An 18,401-nucleotide genomic window follows, 5' to 3' on the forward strand; every position below is an offset into this window, starting at 1 on the left:
ACATGTATCTCAACCTCCCCAAGCCTCAGTATCTTCCTCCATAAAATGGGAATAGAATCAGTATCTACTTCATATGCTTTCAAGAGACCTGAATTGCATAATGAAAGTAAAGAACTTGGATACTGGACACCTCATTGGACCAAGAGTCCTCAATCGTTTTGTGTTCTTTCCCATGCTTTGAAGTTGTCACTGCCAGGTTAGGAGAGCATGGAGGATTCTGGCTGTGGGACACTGGGGATGTCAGAAGGCCGGGTGCCACCTACCCCACTGCCATGTACCTGAAGTTCTTTCTAGGATAAAGGGTTTAGGGGTTTCCTAGGACCATCATGATATCAGGACACAGTGCCTCTGCCAGAAGGAGCTGACAAGAATCATGGCTAAACTTTAGGAGTCAAACAATTCAATTCCTATATCCACCCCTTATATCTGTGGGACCTTAGGCAATTACTTAATCTTTCTGAGCCTCAGCTTCCTTACCTATCTTACAGATAAGATATCTGGCAAGGCCAGACAAGAATTGGGAAGGTCTGTTTTCCCAGGCCATTCCCTTAATTTCCTAAATTATTATTGCTCCATAGAGTTGATGTGAAGATTAAATGAGATAATAACTGCAAAAATGTGCCTGGCGAGGTAAATGGAAACTATTTTTATTAGAGCAGCAAAAATCATTTAATCATACATTTTGGTAACTAGTTACTGAATGCCAGATACCATGCCAAGTACTATGAGACCATTTCTGATTTATTCAATGAGTTTTTTAGTATTTTTTGTATGCTAGACATTATCCTAGGTACTTATCCATCAAAGCCTTCAGAAGTCTAGATAAAACACCCCTCAAGGCTATTCAATTCTATTACTCTGTGAGGCTCCAGGTTGTGAACCAGTTTTTCTTAATTCATGCATCAAACATGATACCAAGAATTTTGTGAAACAACTGAAAATATAAAGAGGAATAAAACTCCGCCCTACCCAGCAGAGGTTTCCAGCCAGGTAAGGCCATTTTGACATTACTGTCTTACCATTTCTTTCTTTCTTTGAATATCTTCTGTGGTTTATTTCTCTTTTGTTATATACTCAATGGTTATAATAATTAATTAATTGAATAGACATACATTGTGCATCTACTATGTCCAGGTCATAGTAGGTTTTGCTTGGAACATAATAAAGACATACGATTTAGTCCCTAACTTGAGGAAGTTCTAATTTAATGATGGAGATAAGATATCCATGAGAAGTCAAATAATAATCACCTAATTGTGTTTTTCTGAAATGATGACTTTGAGCAAGTATCATGGTTAAGAAGCAGGGACTTTATAGGCATCTGGACCTGACTTTAAGGCCTGTCTCTGCTCTTAACTAAGTCTTGACTTTGCCAAGTCACTTAAGCTCTTTGAAAGTTCTATCAGCTTTACAATTAGGATAAGACATTATTGGTTGAGTCAATGCCTGTAAATGCTTAGCACAATCCCTGGCACAGAAAAGCTTGACTTTTAGTCATTATTATCTGAATTAATAGTATTATTATCATACTCAGAAAACCTCACTACCCCTAGTGTGGGTGTGCATGCGTGCATGTGTGTGTGGGTACAGTTAGACATTTCACATGTCATTCATGATCCAATCTGATCAGAGAGATTCATTCAATCATTCTTCCATTGAATGAATAGTCACTGAACACCTACTATGTGTCAGGCATGTCCTGGATACTGGAACACAGCAGTGAGCAATCAACCCTAGAAGTCAAGGTCTCTGCCCTCAGGGAGCTTATCTTATAGTGATACATATAAAATACAGATAAAACCTAAACTACAGGCCGTGATAAAATGAAGGAAGGGGACTGAGCATCTTCCGTCTTGCTATGACACAAAGACTACTTTATCCCTGGTCATAGCACCCCACATCTAGATGAGTAAGCAAGTGACCTCTTTGTTCAGGTCACCACTCTCTTTTCACATTTCAGTCTCTGAGTCAGCAGGACACTCCTCAGAAGACACTCCTGTCATCAGTAGGAGCATGTCTGGTCTCCCATGACTCGGAAATGGGAGGCTGGGTGATAAAAGGCCAAGCCCAAGAGAGTAGCTGGACTTTTTGCAATCACATTAGAAGGAAATAATTATGGGCGCTCACATTTGATCTGATTATTGGTCCAGATGCATGGCGTGAGTGGCTAGTGGCCAGCAGGGAACAGCTGCTTTTGCTGTGACTGGTCCCTTCAGTGAGAGCAGGAAGGAGTCTAGTTAGCCTGATTTATTGAACTATTTAACATCCAGTGGATATTCTGTATTTTACTGTTATTTATGACTTGCTGAGTCCTGGCAGTAAGCTTTGGATGAAATAAGGTGCAGGTGGAAGGCATGGCCTGGGGCCGAGGGGGTTTCCGTGTAAGGACGGGACAAAGCAAAGCTTCCTCAGCTCTCACTAAGCACATGGGCTGAGAAGGTGGTGACATCTCCAAGGTGCGAGTCTAGCTTGTCCCCCATTCCAGGGATTCCTTTCACACCTCCGACGTGCTCCCTGTCTCCTGGGCCTTCCCTCCCCCTCTTCACAGACATGTCTCCCCCTGGCAGGCGGGGCTTCGTGGTAGCAAATGACCCTCAGGTCCAACCCACCCAGATATCTTTGGGATTTGGTTTGCAGGCCAGGCCGTGGCACCGCATTTTATGTTTACAAAAGTCAGGAAGAAAGAGAGAAGGGAGAGAGGAGGCCCAAGGAGGAAACAGCAGCGCACACAGAGGCCACTTTACTCCCATGAAGAGGAGCAGATGTTTCCCATGTTATATTTTCCACGTCTGAGCGGCTGAGATGTGGGGGCATCATCCCTGGCTGCTCCCAGGGCTCGAGGTGGGGGGTCTGACCAGAAGCGTGAGGTGGGCCAGCCCCGCTTCCTCTGCTTCAGTCACGCACAAGGCCCTGACGAGCCTGCTCGCTGTTTACACTCGCAGCCAGGGAGCCGTTGGGGAAAGCAGCTCTCTGACCACCAAACCGCCTCATTGGCTCCAGAAGCCTCCGCCTGGATGGCCATCCGGGTGACCCCAGCCCATCCCTGCCTGACCCCAGCTTGCCCACTCAGGGCTGCCTTTGAAACCTTTCTGTCCTCCCTCTTTCTGGACCAGTGCGTCTCCTCAGCCTCTGCTGCCCTGGGCTCGTCTGCCCCGCGAGTGCACTTGGTGCCCACACAGATTCCTCCGAGCCGCGGGGGTTCGGCTGCAGCCGCCGGAGGCCGTGTGCACCCGGAACGCCATAGACTAAACACTGAGTCACCGCTCACTTGCCTGCTCTCCCCAAAGCTCTGGTTTCGGAGGGAGGACCTGAGGGCTTCACGGAGAGAAATAGTTTCCCCTCTTCTTGCTGGGTGGTTTTAAGGTGCGGCAGCGGCGAGATTGCTGAGAAAGTTGTGGGTGGGCCAAGGGCCAAGGACAATGGACGTATCACTGGGTCAGCACTTGGTGTGAGCACCAGCTCGGCCTCTCTCACCCCCACCCGGGCACCCCCACCCGGGCACCCCCAGGCTGCAGCCACGAGCTGTGCCCTGTAACATACCACCACCACCCTATGCTCACGGAGGGGAGCAGCGTGGCAATCATGTCACTGGGTCGTCGCCACAGCCCCGTAGGAAGGCCAGGGAGGGCACTCCCATTTTGCAGATGAAGAAGTGGATCTCCAAGAGGCCAGTCTGTGGCTGGAGAGTGCTGGAGACCAGTCCGGGGGCCAGATCTCCCGGCCCAGTGCTCTCATCCCAGCAGGCGGTTGCAGGAAACAGCTGGCTTATGTAATGAGAAAAGACGGACTGGGAAATTCAATGTTGGATTCTTAGGGAAAAAGGAAACTGACCTCCCACAGTGAAGTGATCAAGGCGTGGCTCACGGGCCAACTGGGCATTGGTTCAGTGGCCTGTGCGGTGACCCGAGCCACAGTGCTCCATGGGTGGAGAAGAATATAGCAGAGTCCATTGGCTTTTAGGATCTTGACTGGAGAGCTGAAACCCTGGGAATTTGCTTAGCTTGCTTATCAGGGGCTGGCTTCCCCTGAGCTACCTGGTGAACCCGAATGCTTAGCGTGGCTGTTTGAAGATTAGGGCTAATCTGTTTACGGATGGGAGGGAGGTTTGGTCATTTCGTATCTTAGAGAGACAGTTAAAGTCACTGTTAAGGCATCTCCAAGAATAGCCCATCAGAGGAATCCACAGTTGAGGTTGATGAGAAGCAAATTCTTGTCCGCTCCATGCGTCAGTACCGCCCAGCAGCCCGTGCTGTCTCTGTTGTGTCTGCTCCATATGGATGGATCTATTAATGGCTAGAAGGAGGGTAGGAATGAGAAGGAAAGGAAGGTAAGAGAAGCACTTTATAATTTAGCATGACATACATCTCTGGCTCCTTTTTAGAATGCAACATCCAAAAGCTGGAGGATTCTCTTCTATCTGCTTTTCCAATTTTAGGAAAGCATCCAGTTGCCATCATAGACCTCCAGCTTACTTTTCTCCCAAAGCCATTTCCTTGGGAGTAGATGTTAATAAAAAGACTCTGACTTAGGGAATGTTCTTAAATATTTTTGACCATGATCCACACACCCATGTAAATGTGACTGAAACAAAAGTTTTACAGAGCAGTATTTACCCTTACTTTTGCAATTAATTCTGATAGGTTCTCTCTACTATATTTTATATTACTAAAAAAAAAAAAAAAAGGAACTGGTTGATCTACTAGTGCATGATTGGAAAAACTCTGTTATAGACATCTTTGTAAATGGTCTCATCAGCTTCTCATAAAATGGCTTCATTAATTCATCAGTCCCAGGCCCAGTACCCTGGACCCCACAGACGAAGCCAGTTACAGTCAGCTGCTTACCCACACAGAGCAGGATGATGATGGGGAGCAAGGTTTTATATCCTCAAACAAAGTGTTACCAGAAAAATGACTTCACAATAAGTAACTATGACCTAAATGGTTGTGGTGGTGGGGGAAAATCAAAGGACAAATGAGAATGACCAATTTAACTTCATTTTTCCTGCCACCTGGCCTTTTTTCATGCTGTTCCTTTCTCCTGAAACACTTTTCCATTCCTCTGCCTCTGTGCAAAGTCTGACAATCAAGGATTGCCTCTTCTAGGAATTCTTCCCTGACTACCTTTCCCTTGAAAACATTTGACCACCACTTAATTTGATGCATTGTCAGGACTTGTCAGCAGCTGAGTTAGAATACCTTAGTATCTTGTGATTGATTTCTTTTAGATGAATATCTGCCCAGCTTCATGTACTACCTGCAAACCATGTCTGTGAAGTGGTCTTCTGCACCCTGGTCCTAGAAGAGAGAACCAAGGGGTTAGCACTTGGCCAAAGCAGGGCAGTGGTGGGCCCTGCTCTTGGGCCCCGTGACATAGCCTCATGTCTTTATGTCTTTATAATCTATTCTTAGAATGACCATATGTCCTATTGGTTGGCCAGTCTTGTTTTATGCCTATTATCCAAGCATAATTATTTCTAGTATCCTATTTGCTCTTAAAGTGCACTCACCTTACTTTACACCAACTAGAGTTGGCTTCTGTTACTTATCATTGCACATTTATAATATCTGTAGCTTATAAAGCAATTTCACCTATATCATTCTCTTTCCAAGTTAATTATTTTCCCCTTAGAACTGCTCCTTCTTCTGTCTGCCACCACTGGCTCCCTGTCCTCTTTAGCCAGAGACCTGGGAGTTAGCCTAGACTCTTCCTTCTCCTTCACCTCATGAATCCATTCATTCATCCCTTAAAAAAGTTTGAGCACCCACCAAGGACCAAGCACTATGGTAGTTGCTGGGTATATAGGTGGTGAATGAAACAGTCTTTGTCCTCCTTCGGTTTATATGCTGGTTCAAGAAACAGCCACAAATAAATAGTTTCAAATTGTAATAAGCGTGGCAAAGGGAAAGAATAGGCTCTCTGAGAGAGAAGATTGGGGGAGGTATGTGGGGCTGGACTACTTTGTTTTGGGGGCACAGGAAGGCCTTTCTGAGGAAGGAACATTTGAGCTCAGATCTGAAGGGTCAGAAGGGCCAGTTAATGAAGGGATTTCAGTAGCAAGGGTTGAGTGGAGTTTTCACATTTTAGGTTGATCACTCTGAGATCCATGTGGATGAGGGGCAGGAATGGAAGGAGGGAGACCAATTAAAAGGTGACTGCAGTTGTTCAGACAAGGGTTTATGGTGGTTTACACTAGGACTAGCAGAGATAACTACAAATGGACAGATTGGGCAAGTATTTTGGAGGTGAAAAGCAACAGGATTTGGCAGTGGATTGGATGTGGTAGAGGGGTGGGGTTGGGGGAGAGGGAGAAGGAGGTGTCTACCAGGTGTGTGACTTTAGCCCAACAGTGGACAGTGGAACCATTTACTGAGTTAGGGAGGAGAAGATGAGAATATTTGATGATAGTTGTAGTGTGTAGATCAAGACATCAGTTTGGGATGCATTTAGCTGGAGGGGCTGGTGAAAATTCCAAATGCTGCCTATTTCAGCTTCGTGGGCATGTGCAGGGCTCTTTGCTCAGAAGGATGGGCCCTGTGCTTTGTTTAATGCTCTGCTATTGCCATCTTGAAATTCTTCATAATAAAGTGAAGTTGGATTGGACAACTGAGCATGTGTGCAAGTAGAAGGACACGCACTATGTATGTCTGCCATTCCTTGCCGCCCATTCACATATAGTAGTTGTCATGTCCCCGACACAGATTTTAGTAGATTCATGACGTGAAGGAGTTCAGTGAGACTCAAAGTGAGTATAAGGTAGATATATTACATCTATGATTGGCCAAGTGGGGCTACTGACAACCTCAAGAAGCCATACCTCCATTTAAAACAATTTTCTTAGAACACAGAAAGAAGGTAATAGTGTTCTAAGAAGCAGAAACAAGGAACCCATCTGTATCCTTACTTAGGCTGAAAATGTAGGTATAGAAGGAAAGGGAAACATAGACAACCCATAGTTCCTTTTTCCTTTTGTTCCTTCCTTACTCATTATTTTGGGTAGAATGTTGGTGAATTAAGAAATGAAAACAACTGAGTTAGTTTGGTGCAGCATTTCTACTGCTCTGGTAAAAATGAAATATGTATGCATGTAAGAGCCATGAAACAAGACTTGTGCACTTTTGGTGATTCTGCATAAGAGCTAAATGCTCTTCTATTTGCATTTAAAACTGACATTGCTCAGTATAAAGGTGAATGGTAAAACTCATGCTACTAATTTAAATTTTTAATTTTTCTTTACTTAGAATGACAATAAACAGCAAATTAAAAGTACCATGGGGGACACCTGGGTGGCTCAGTGGTTGAACGTCTGCCTTCGGCCCAGGGCGTGATCCTGGAGTTCTGGGATCGGGTCCCTCATTGGGCTCCCTGCATGGAGCCTGCCTCTCTCTCTGTGTCTATCATGAATAAATAAATAAATTTATTTAAAAAAAAATACCATGAAAAGTCGTAAGAGACACTCTGTGGAAGAAGAGAAAAATGCATTAGTATCTTTGATGGCACTTTTCTTCCTGCATTTTGAACAGGATCCCAAATTTTTATTTTACACTGGGGCCTGCAAATTATGGAGCTGGCCTTGAGTAGTGCATCAAGGAAACAGGATCAAGAGCCCTACGTTATCAAATTCTGTTGAATTAAATATCTTTTCATCTGTCCCCTGAGTCTTATTCATAAGACTTCCTTCATATCCCTCAATTCTATCACTATGTGAGACACTCACCCCCCATTCTTTAAGGGGGGGGGGGCGTTGTCATGTCTAGGAGAAAGCAGAGCAGAGATACTGTACAGGGAATGGCTTAAAAAAGAGAGAACTGTAGAACCAAGGAGAGACAAGAGAAGTAGAAGGCAGGAGGAGGGGAGACTCCATGTGGGATGGAGACCTAGATCCCTAGGTCTACGTCCCCAAACCTAAGAGGCCTTGTCCTTTGTATGGTAGGAGGAGATAAGTCCTAATTGATTCCTGGTGTTGAGGCAGAACCACCCATGAAATACTAACTTCGAGGAAAACAGCAAGGCCAATTTTCTCTCTACATTGTTTTCCCAGAAGGTAAGTAGAGACAAACTCTACAGGGCTGTACCACTCAGTGTCTGTTTGAGGGGTTCATGTCCAGGACTTCAGAACCAAGGTATAATGTCTGGGTATTCCTGAACTCATTCTACTCTAGGCCTGAACAATGGTCCCACCTCCACAGATCCTACCATCTCCCCCTAGTTGCTACACTGTCAGCCAAGACATGCCAGTAGGTAAAGGAAGACCCCACTGTGAACTTCCCAGAGTGTGAGGGACCCTGTGAAGACATAAATAACACCAATCAAGAATCTCTGTGAGAGCTGAGCCATTTCTCAGTCCAGGAAGACCATATTACCCAGCCTCCTTTGCAGTTATAGTGGGGCCATGTGATTGGGTTCTGGCCAGTGGGATCTGAATGGGAGTGATTTGATGGTGAGATGGATGTTATAATGCCTGATGTTCTGGATGGAAAATCAGACTTAGGCAATTTTATGCAAGCTCACCAGATGGTTCTTTTATCAATGCTTCCTTGGGGGCTATCAGGGAAGGTGGAAAGCAATGAGTCTAGTGTGGCAAAATGGATATATCATGTTAAAAAAATAAAGATAATTATAATTTTAAAAAGATGGACACTTTGTAGCAGCTCTCTCTTTTTTTTCTAAAGATTTTATTTATTTATTTGAGAGAGAGAGAGAGAGATCATGAGCAGTGGGAAGGGGCAGAGAGAGAAGCAGACTCCTTGCTAAGCAGGGAGGCCAATGTGGGGCTCAGTCCTAGGACACTGGCATCATAACCTGAGCTGATGGCAGACGCTTAATTGAGTGAGCCACTCAGGGGTCCCTCGTGGCAGCTTTCTTAAGAGTGTATAAAATATTTGTGGTAAATTGCTACAATAATGGCCCCAGATGAATTCCTCCTCCTGGTATCCATGCCTTGGTGTGTTTCCCTTCCATCCTGATGCCATGTGACTTGATGTGGCCAATGGGATGTCAACAATCGTGGTGTCAGCAGAGGATCATGCTCATGGAACACAGTCTTCCAGTTGTCTCTGCTGAGCACAATGCACAGCCAAGCCACCAGGTAACTGCAGCTGTGTAAGTGAGTCCAAGTGAAACTAGTCGAAGAACTAGCGATACAGTAGTATCAACCCACATAATTGTGGCACTAAAACTGTTGTTTTAAATCACTGAGCTCTGGGGCAGTAGATAACCAACAAAATGTCTTAAGCATGTTTGTTTCCCCAGAACCTACTAATTGCCTGGCATATTTCTGCCCTCCATGCATTTTTATTGACATAAACTTTATCTTCCCAACAACCCTGTCAGGTAAGTATTACTGCCATTTTCTATTTATTTTTAATTATAAGAGTCACAGAAATTCTCATCCCAACCCTGCATGCTGAGGGAACTGATTATTTTATGGCTGTAATTGAGGTTTGGAAAGATGCAGAAACTGGCATCTGGTCACCCCAGCAGGCTTAGATCACCTATGCTATGTATATAGACTATAAAGAATTGACAGTCTTTGCTACTTGTTGAGTGCTTATTATGTGCTGGGTGCCAAGTGCTTTAGTTATACTGTATCACTTTCATTCTCCCCAAAACCACATGGAGTGGGCACTATTAGCATCTCATTTTAGAAAAGGAGACACTGAGGATCAAGAAGGAAATGAGGCTGGTTAACAGCAGCTCTAAGCTCTAAACCCAGGACTGATTCCTCTCTCTTTTGCTCTTCACGATTTCACTTGATGTGGAGTCATAGTTCACATGGAGATTAGGTTCCAAAGTCAATGCATGGAACAAAATTCACACACTGTGAAAAATACTCTTGAAAATCTTCCAAGTCTCCTTTGAAGTTAAGCATATACTACTTTACTTAGTAATAGATATGTAGAACTATATAATATATTTTAGGACTGTATCATGTTTAAAAAATGGCTTTCAACATAAGCGTCACACTGTGGCAAAGTCTGGCTGGATGCTCACAAATTCCATTGCTTTTCTTCTGGGACTCACAGAAAGACTCCATTTCCTAGCATTCTGCAGTTAAATTGGGCCACGTGACTGAGCTCTGGCCAATGGAATATGGACAGAGTGATCTATGCCATCACAAGGGCTGGATCTTACATACTTCTGTAGTTCTCTAGCCTAGACGTTGGCAGACTATGGCCCAGAGCCAATCTGGACTGCTGCCTGTTTTTGTAAATAAAGTTTTATTGAAACATAGCCACACTCATTTGTTTACACATTGCCTCTGGCTGCTTTCATGCTATAACAGCAGACACAAGTAGTTGTGATAGAGACCACATGGCCAGCAAAACCTAAAATACCAAAAGGAAGAATATCCAATGGGAAAAAGTCTCTTCAACAAATGGTGTTGGGAAAGCTGGTCAGCCACATGAAAAGGAATGAAAATGGACCACTTTCTTAAACCATACACAAAAATACATTCAAAATGATTTAAACACCTAAATATGAAACTTGAAACCATAAAAATCCTAGAAGAGAACATAGGCAGTATGGTCTCTGCCATTGACCATAGCAACATTTTTCTAGATATGTCTCCAGAGGCAAGGGAAATAAAACCAAAAATAAACTATTGAGACAACACTAAAATAAAAATCTTCTGTACAGTGAAGGAAACAATCAACAAAATTAAAAGGCAACCTACTGAATGGGAGGTGATAGTTGCAAATGATATAGCTGATAAAGAGTTAGTATCCAAAATATATAAAAAACGTATACACATCAACACCTCAAACCCAAAAAATCCAGATAAAAAATGAGCAGAGGAAATGAACAGACATTTCTCCAAAGAAGACATCCAGATGGCCAACAGACACATGAAAAGAGGCTCCCAATCAGCCATCATCAGACAATTGCAAATGAAAACTACAATGAGATATCATGGCACACCTGTCAAAATGCCTAAAATAAAAAACACAAGAAATGACAAGTATTAACAAGGGTGTGGAGAAAAAGGAGCCCTTTTGCACTGTAGGTGGGAGTGCAAGCTGGTGCAGCCACTGTGGATACAGTATGGAGATTCCTCAAAAAGTTAAGAATAAAACCACCCTATGACCCAATAACCATGCCACTAGGTATTTACCCCCAAATACAAAAACACTAATTCAGAGGGATACATGCTTTCCTATGTTTATAGCAGCATTATTTCCCACAGCCGAATTATGGAAGCAGCCCAAGTGTCTGTCAGTAGACAAATGGATAAAGAAGATGTGGTGTATATACCTGAATACCATTCAGCCAAAAAAGAAATGAAATCTTGCCATTTTCAATGACACACATGGAACTAGAGAGTATAATACTAAGTGAAATAAGTCAGAGAAAGACAAATACCATATGATTTCACTTGTATGTAGAATTTAACAAAAGAAACAATAAAGAGAAAGAAAGAGAAAAAGAGAAACCAAGAAATAGACTCTTAAGTATAGAGAACAAACGGCTGGTTACCAGACGGGAGGCAAGTGGGGGGATGGGGGAAACAGGTGATGGGGATTCTGGGGTGCACTTGCTGTGATGAGCACTGGGTGATGTGTGGAAGTGTTGAATCATTGTATTGTACACCTGAAACTAATATAACACTGCCTGTTAACTATACTGGAATTAAAGTTTTCAAAATTGGAAGGGGAAAATTCTGGGGAAAAAAACCATTTACCAAAAGTTTGCTGACCTCTGCTCTAGTCCTCTCATGGTGGTGGCTACGATGTACTACGCAGCTCTCCCTTTAGCAATGACAACTTAATTCCTCAGTTGCTGGGAGTGCTGCTGGAAGGTGGTCCTCCTCTGCACTCACTGACTGATAACACAGAGATTTAACAGCATAGCCATCTGGCCCCAACTCACAACAGCTCTGAGAGGCCGCTCAGCTCCAGAATTTTTCAGTGGGTTCGCAGAAGCCTCTTGGTTGCAGCTCACCATCTCCCGCTGCCCAATCTTGCATCCTGGTCTCCCTTCCACAAGCGTTGATCCCAGGAGCTTTCCCTGATAAACATCCTGCATTCTAATCTCAATCTCAGAACCTTCTTCTGGGGAGTCCCACCAGCAGCAGCTGTCATCCCCTTCTGGAGTGTGTAATACGGGGATGTCACAGATGGAAGGTGCTGGACCTTGCATCACTGTTTAGAGAACAGTCACTAAGGAACACCTCCAGACACCCGTCCCCTGTGACAGTGGGTTAGCGATCCGCCTCTATTGTGTGACGCCTCTAAGATTCAGTATTGTTCGTTACAGCAGCCGGCTCTGCTTATTTTGACAAATATATTCAACAAGGCAAGGTTTTATGTGATGAGCGGTCTATGAATACTGAGACCACAGATGACATAGACCCCCTCAAAGTCACTGCAGAGCAGCTGCCCTGTGAGTGGGATAGAAGAAGGTCAAGTCACTCACATCCGTGATACATTGTTCTCTTTTGGTCTCTTTTCGCCCTCTCACCAAGCACATCGAGCAGAATTCTTCTAAGTTAAATGTGGCCATGATGCGACTGCCCCTCCAGCCCTGTTTGGGGCTCCACTATCAAAGCATCTTTGAACAGCCTGCATTCTGCAATAGTTGAAGAATGAGTAGCATGTGGATGGCTGAGAGGTGGATAAGTGGGGGATCAAATCAAGCCCAGATGTCACTCAGTCTCCCCCGACCCAAGCTGTAGGCTGGAACAGAACTCAGAGGAAGAGTCCCCAGTGGGGGTTCCCAGGAGCTGAACATAAACAGCCCCTCTGAGGCCTGCCCACCGGGCATGGCTCCACTGCAGGACTGTCTGCAGAGGCAGCTGGAGCCCAACGTGGTCTTTTGTCTCCCCTCTCTCTGAAGTCATCCTAGGACACAGGTGTGCATCCCCCACAGCCAGCCGACAGAGAAGATGAATCAGCTTCCCTGAAAGACGTGCCCCAGAGCAGTCTGTCAGCTGAAACTTGTCTGAAGGAGCATGGTTCCCTCCTGACCACAGCTAATGAAAATTGTGGCTTGCCCGAGGAAGAATCTGTGCTATTCTTTAAAGGAACAGTGCTAACCACAGATGTGCAACATCTGGTATGTGGAAGGGGTTTCCCTGAATGAGGACTGTAACTGGACCAGCCAGTTCATGAGATGCCTTTGGGTCCAGGTATGTATTTTTCTACTTTCGGCTCTGGATTTGAGTTCTCAGAAGTTCAAGGGAGGTCCAAATGCCTCTTTCTATCACTTAGTATTTTTCATTATATACTCCTCCTTATTTATCTTCTATGTATGGTTCTTGATGAATATGACTGAGATGCCCCAAAGCCTATGCTCCTGCTTCCTCTAGGTCTTTGTTCCTGTCATTCTCCATGTCTCTATGGCCTCTCTATTTTAAGACTACAAATTTTGTAGGACTCTTTCCACCACAATTAAGTGAAACCCAGTCCAACTCCCTTAAAGCCAAAATCTACATTTAATGAGTAATGTAACTTAAAATTCAGAACCACTTGACTTCAAAGACAGGTGTAGCTGAATCCAGGGGTTCAAATGATCTTTCCAGGATCTGGTCTTTGTCTGTTTCTCCAGGTCCAGACTCTGTTTTCTTTTACATTGGCTCCAGTTTCAGGTAGTCACTGAATGGACTCCAGTCTTTTATGTCACCATATTAGCTCCTTCCTGGAAAGAGATTGTATTTTTCCCAGTTATCCTGAGGATGGGACTGATTAGACCCCTTGAGACACATTCATGTTCACTTATGAACTTAATCACTATAATCAAGGGGATGTGATCCCTATTGTTTGTCTAGGCCTGTGTCCCTTGCTCACTCCCAGAGTTTAGGTCTTTCCCCAGGGGAGAATAGGATTCTATTATGAGAATGGGGTTGAATGCATGTAGGACGAGGAAAGATCAGTAGATACATAATCCATAGCTTGCTTCTCAAGCTCAAGTTCATCCCAGATAAGATTCCCCTTTCTTGCCCCTATAGCACTCTAACAGTTGAATATGAGATTATATGTACCTCCTCTGCTTCTCCCACTGGGATAGAGGGCCTTCTTTGTTAAGAAGGCATGGGGTAAGATATAGGTAGGACATGAGTGCTAGAAATTGCATTGTATTTCCTTTCTTTGTTTGAAACCTAGTGAAATCAAATAGAAATGAGGCAGCTTTGAAGCAGGGGAAAATAGTTACAACAATTAATAGTTTGGAACAGGGAAGAAATGGGGCTTAGTGACAAAGACAGGGGCCAGTATGTATGAGGGCCCCTCTGCCTCATGCTCCCTAGTAGCTGCCTCCAGGTTCAGATAGGACGCCAAGATTTGCCATAATTTGGGGTCAGCCAAATACTCTTTGTGAATTATTGAGCTCTTGGTGGTCAGTGCTGTCTGCCTTATATTTTTCTTATACCACCCTATGTATCTAGCACTTTTGCAAGCACCTAATAATTACTTGACAAGTTTTTGTTGGGTTAAATTGTGATACCGGTGCCAAGAAATGGCAAGCCTGAAAACCAAAGAGGTGTAGGTTGTAATCAAGTCTCTTAACATTGGCTGAGCAAAGTAGCCATACCAAGAGAGCAGAGAACAGGATAACAGCTATTTTTGTCTGGTGTTTCTAGTTCACAATACTTGTATTGCTGGCTTACTCACAATAGCCCTGTGAGATGATCCAAATGCTATGGGGTAAACTTCAAGGTTAAGTCTAAGGCAAAAACTGGGTGTAATCAAAATTTCACTGGAAACTCCTATAAATCATCCACAGAGTACAGTTTAAAAGGTTTTGTGATTCAACCGAATACTGGAATACTTGTGAATTATGTGGCTGGGGACAGTAACATATTGCCTGTTATTTAGCAGGAGTCCATTCCCTAAGAGCAATATTAAAATACACCATTTATGCATTTAATGCAGCAAGTTGTTCACAACTAGAAAGAGACAGAAGAGCCGTTCCACATCTTTGGTTTTAAGATCATTTTGGGACACATGTGCATTGAGTGGATTGTCAAGTAGAATCTTCTGGACTACTTAAATAGTTGTTTTTATTTCTTTCTCTTTGTTCTTCATTAAGTGCAAATGGGTAGATTCATGTAAATTGTTGTATAATGCATTTCCCCAATCTTACTTGATTAAAAATGTTGGTTATAGATTTAGAAAGTGCTCAGCATGGGGCCGGGCCCAGGGAATTCAATGGTGAAGAAAATAGGTGTGATTTCTGACCTAATGGAGTTTATAGTCTTTGCAGATTGCTTTGTACCCAAAGAAACTAAAACCAAAGCTCAGAGAAGTGCCTGCCAAAGATTGCTCAGCCAGCAAGGGGCCGAGCTAGGATCTGAACCGGGGTCTTCTGGCTTTAACCCTAAGATTCTCCCAACTACTCCCCACTGGCTTTCATGGTAACTGAAGTCACTTCCAAAGCCAAAGTCAGAGTCCTGGAGTTCATTACAGAAGAAACAGACCATTGGAACTGGCCACTTGCCTTGGCAGTCAGGATCTGGAATTGAGTTCATACGTGGTGTTGAATTGTTCCCTCCAGAAATGGGATGGGTTGGAATGGAATGGTAATGAGGGCCCTGTTTGCCCCAGAGGACCCACTCCCTATCCTGCCCACCAGCCATAATGGTTGACCACCCTGTTTAAGCCCCCTATTGATTACAGAGAGTTGATTTCTTCTGATGCAAGTGGCTGAGCCAAGGGCAGTTACTGCTGAGCCATAGCCCCCCAAATTACTGCCTTTCAGATGAAGTATGTCAGGCGTCTTTCCCAACAGCCCTTTCCAAGGACAAAGAGGCTAGTCGTGGACTTGCATCTTCCTTGTCTGATACCCAGGGTGCATATGTTCTTTCTCCATGTGTACCCCAAATGGTCTGAGAACAAGGGTGCCCCCTTTCCAAGTCCCAGGCACCCTACGAGCCTCTCAGGCCCCTTCCAAAGAGGAGCCTTGAGGATGGTGCCAACAGGACGCATCAAAAGGCTGTGGTTTCCCTGGCTCTCAGTGTGCTGACCCAGCCCACCACTGGGGTTGCAGTGCCAGACCTGGGGTTCCTCATCACTCGGCACAACCATTTGGGTGATTTAAAGAGCAATCTTCATATTGAAGGCAATGGTGACTCCCCTCCCAGCCCCTAAGCTGGGTCGGATTTGCTTCATCAACTCAGTTTCATTAAGGGAATGTCTACAGTGAGCAGAGGCTCAGGTTAGAATTAATTCTTTTCTATTGTTCCTGTCAGAAATATAAAAATAAAGCATTTAGCTCAAGGAAAGTTGACTTCTCTCTCAGACTTGTGTATTTACTCTTTGGAGAAATGTCACTAATGGTGTTTTAATAATGCTTTATGTGCCTGGAGACCAATCATAAAAAGAACTTACTATTTACCAAAGCAACTGCTAGCCCCTTAATGATGGGCTAAGTATCAGCTACTGGCAGGATATGTAGTGGGTAAGTGTTGTGTAATTACCAAGCAAATTCATCATTATTTCTGTCTTATAAACCAGAATATGTGTTAAATAATACTTTGGGGCCACTGAAAGTAATTACCAAGTCCCATCTCTGTAAGAACTGTAATTATCCTACGGTTGCCCTGTGTTTACTAAGCAAATCTATGCAATTATTATCTAAAGCCCAAACTCTGCCCTCAGAGCCACAAAAGTGCACCCGAGGGCAGGTCTGCACCCAGAGTAGAAGCAGCATGTGCATGGGGTCATGAAGGTTCCAGGCCTCCACTTCCCAAATCCCAGCTCTGCCCTCATTCCTGGCCTCTGAAAAAAAAGCCACAAGCAAGGCTTTACCAAACAAGCTGATTGTGTCTTCTCTTCCCCCCCAAGCCCAGCCTCTGCTCTGGGCTCCCTGCTCTTCCAACCTGCCAGTCCCTACCATGAGATCTACTAGGGGGACCTCAGCCTCCGGCTGCAAAGGTTCAGTTCTGCACCTCCAGGAAGCTCTTTTCTTTTCCAAGGCTCACCTCATGTCAGGAACTGTACTGGTCTCTGAGGACCTGAAGATCGATAAAGTACGTCCCCTGCTCCTGAGGGCCAAGGTGGGAGAGGCAGACTGTTCCAGCAATGGTGGGTCTGGTACACAGAGGCTACATAGCACTGAGGTCAAGAGCTTGGGCTCTGGAGCCAGGCTGCTTGGCTTCAGATGTGCTTTCGCAAAGTGGAGATAATCAGAGGGCCCATGTTAAAGATCACTGTGTGAGTTATAGCAGGAAAGTGCTGAGAACAGTGCCTGGCACACCCAGCGGCTGTTCTGTGCCAGTTTGCTATTATTTGAACGTGGTAAACATGTGGGGGAATGCATGCCTGAATACTTCAGCACTCACATGCCATGGTGAAACAAAGCCTTCTCTGCTCCTGCCCAAGGAGGTATTCTCTTCTTCCTCAGAGCTCACAGGGCATCCCACCTCGATGTCTCTCGTGGCAGCTAGCATTTTCTACCAGGTACTGTGTTAACCAGGGTCAGTGTCTGACCTTCTTTACTGAGCATATTGAGTTCCAAGTTTGGGTTTTATTCATCATTGTGTCCCTAACGCCAAGCACAGAGCCAGGAGTGTAGTAGGCACCCGTTACATGTTTGTTGAATGAATAGCAGTCACTCAATAAACACTTGTTTCAAAAAAAAAAAAAAAAAAAAAAAGAAAGAAAAAAGAAAGAAAGAAAAGAAAAAGAAAAAAAAAGAAAAAAAAAGAAAAGGAGCCCTTCAAAGTCCTATTTGACCACATGGCCAAGGCAGTCAGCCAAAACCACAGATTTTATTCTGTTTTCACTAATGTGGGTACATGTGGGGGTGTTGGATTTTGAAAGGATTGCAGAAGAGATTCCTTTATGACCCAGACTGGTGAACAAAAGGCCAATTAATTAAAAACAAAGAAACAAGGGCCTTGAGCATTATGGGTTCCTTTCTGCTCACTTGGTATTGATGAGCTGACATTTGACTGTGAGGCTGGATCTCCAGGCAGGACCCCGGCTCCTTTCACCCACCCCAGGCCGGAGCAGGCCGTGGTGAGCTGGGCAGAAGAAAGCAGTATTGTTAACCGCTTTTGTTCAGGAGGTCCTCCAGCTGGTCCTGGGTCACCACGCTTCACTGTTTACTTGTGTGTTCTTAAGCCGCGGCCCTCCGTATTATCAGAAGATTAGATATTTCTTTCTTCATCACCAACTGTTCCTCTCCCACCCACATGCCCACATCTTCCATCTCTTTCATTCCTCAGCTTCAAAATCTCTCTGGGTGAATGTTAATTAGGCTGAACACAAGCTGGAAGGTCAGTGGCCTGTGCCTCTTCTGTAAGTCACCCTCTCTCTTGTGGATTCCTCTATTTGATAATAGGAACAATAACCATGGTGGTATATTTACCATTTCAAAGAACTTTCCCATACATGATATCTTTTTGTCTGACTTACACATCCATGTGGCAGGCATTTTATTATTCCCATTTTAGAGCCAGG

General features: G+C 44.3%; 1 long non-coding RNA gene across 2 annotated transcripts; it reads right to left on the reverse strand.

Moving 5' to 3' along the window:
• Nucleotides 1–631: 631 nt before the first annotated feature.
• On the reverse strand, nt 632–17,098 carry LOC112669180 (uncharacterized). 2 transcript variants are annotated; one of them, XR_007413512.1, is made up of 3 exons: nt 16,919–17,098; nt 5,199–5,297; nt 632–4,293 (listed from the first exon to the last, which is right to left on the reverse strand). It is a non-coding gene; the product is annotated as an uncharacterized LOC112669180 (long non-coding RNA). The 2 variants fall into 2 exon arrangements; XR_007413513.1 differs by lacking the exons at nt 632–4,293; nt 5,199–5,297 and adding an exon at nt 13,417–13,638.
• Between the last annotated feature and the right edge of the window lie 1,303 nt (nt 17,099–18,401).

The sequence above is a fragment of the Canis lupus genome, chromosome 10 (assembly GCF_003254725.2).
Source record: "Canis lupus dingo isolate Sandy chromosome 10, ASM325472v2, whole genome shotgun sequence".
In the NCBI taxonomy this organism is placed as follows: domain Eukaryota; kingdom Metazoa; phylum Chordata; class Mammalia; order Carnivora; family Canidae; genus Canis; species Canis lupus.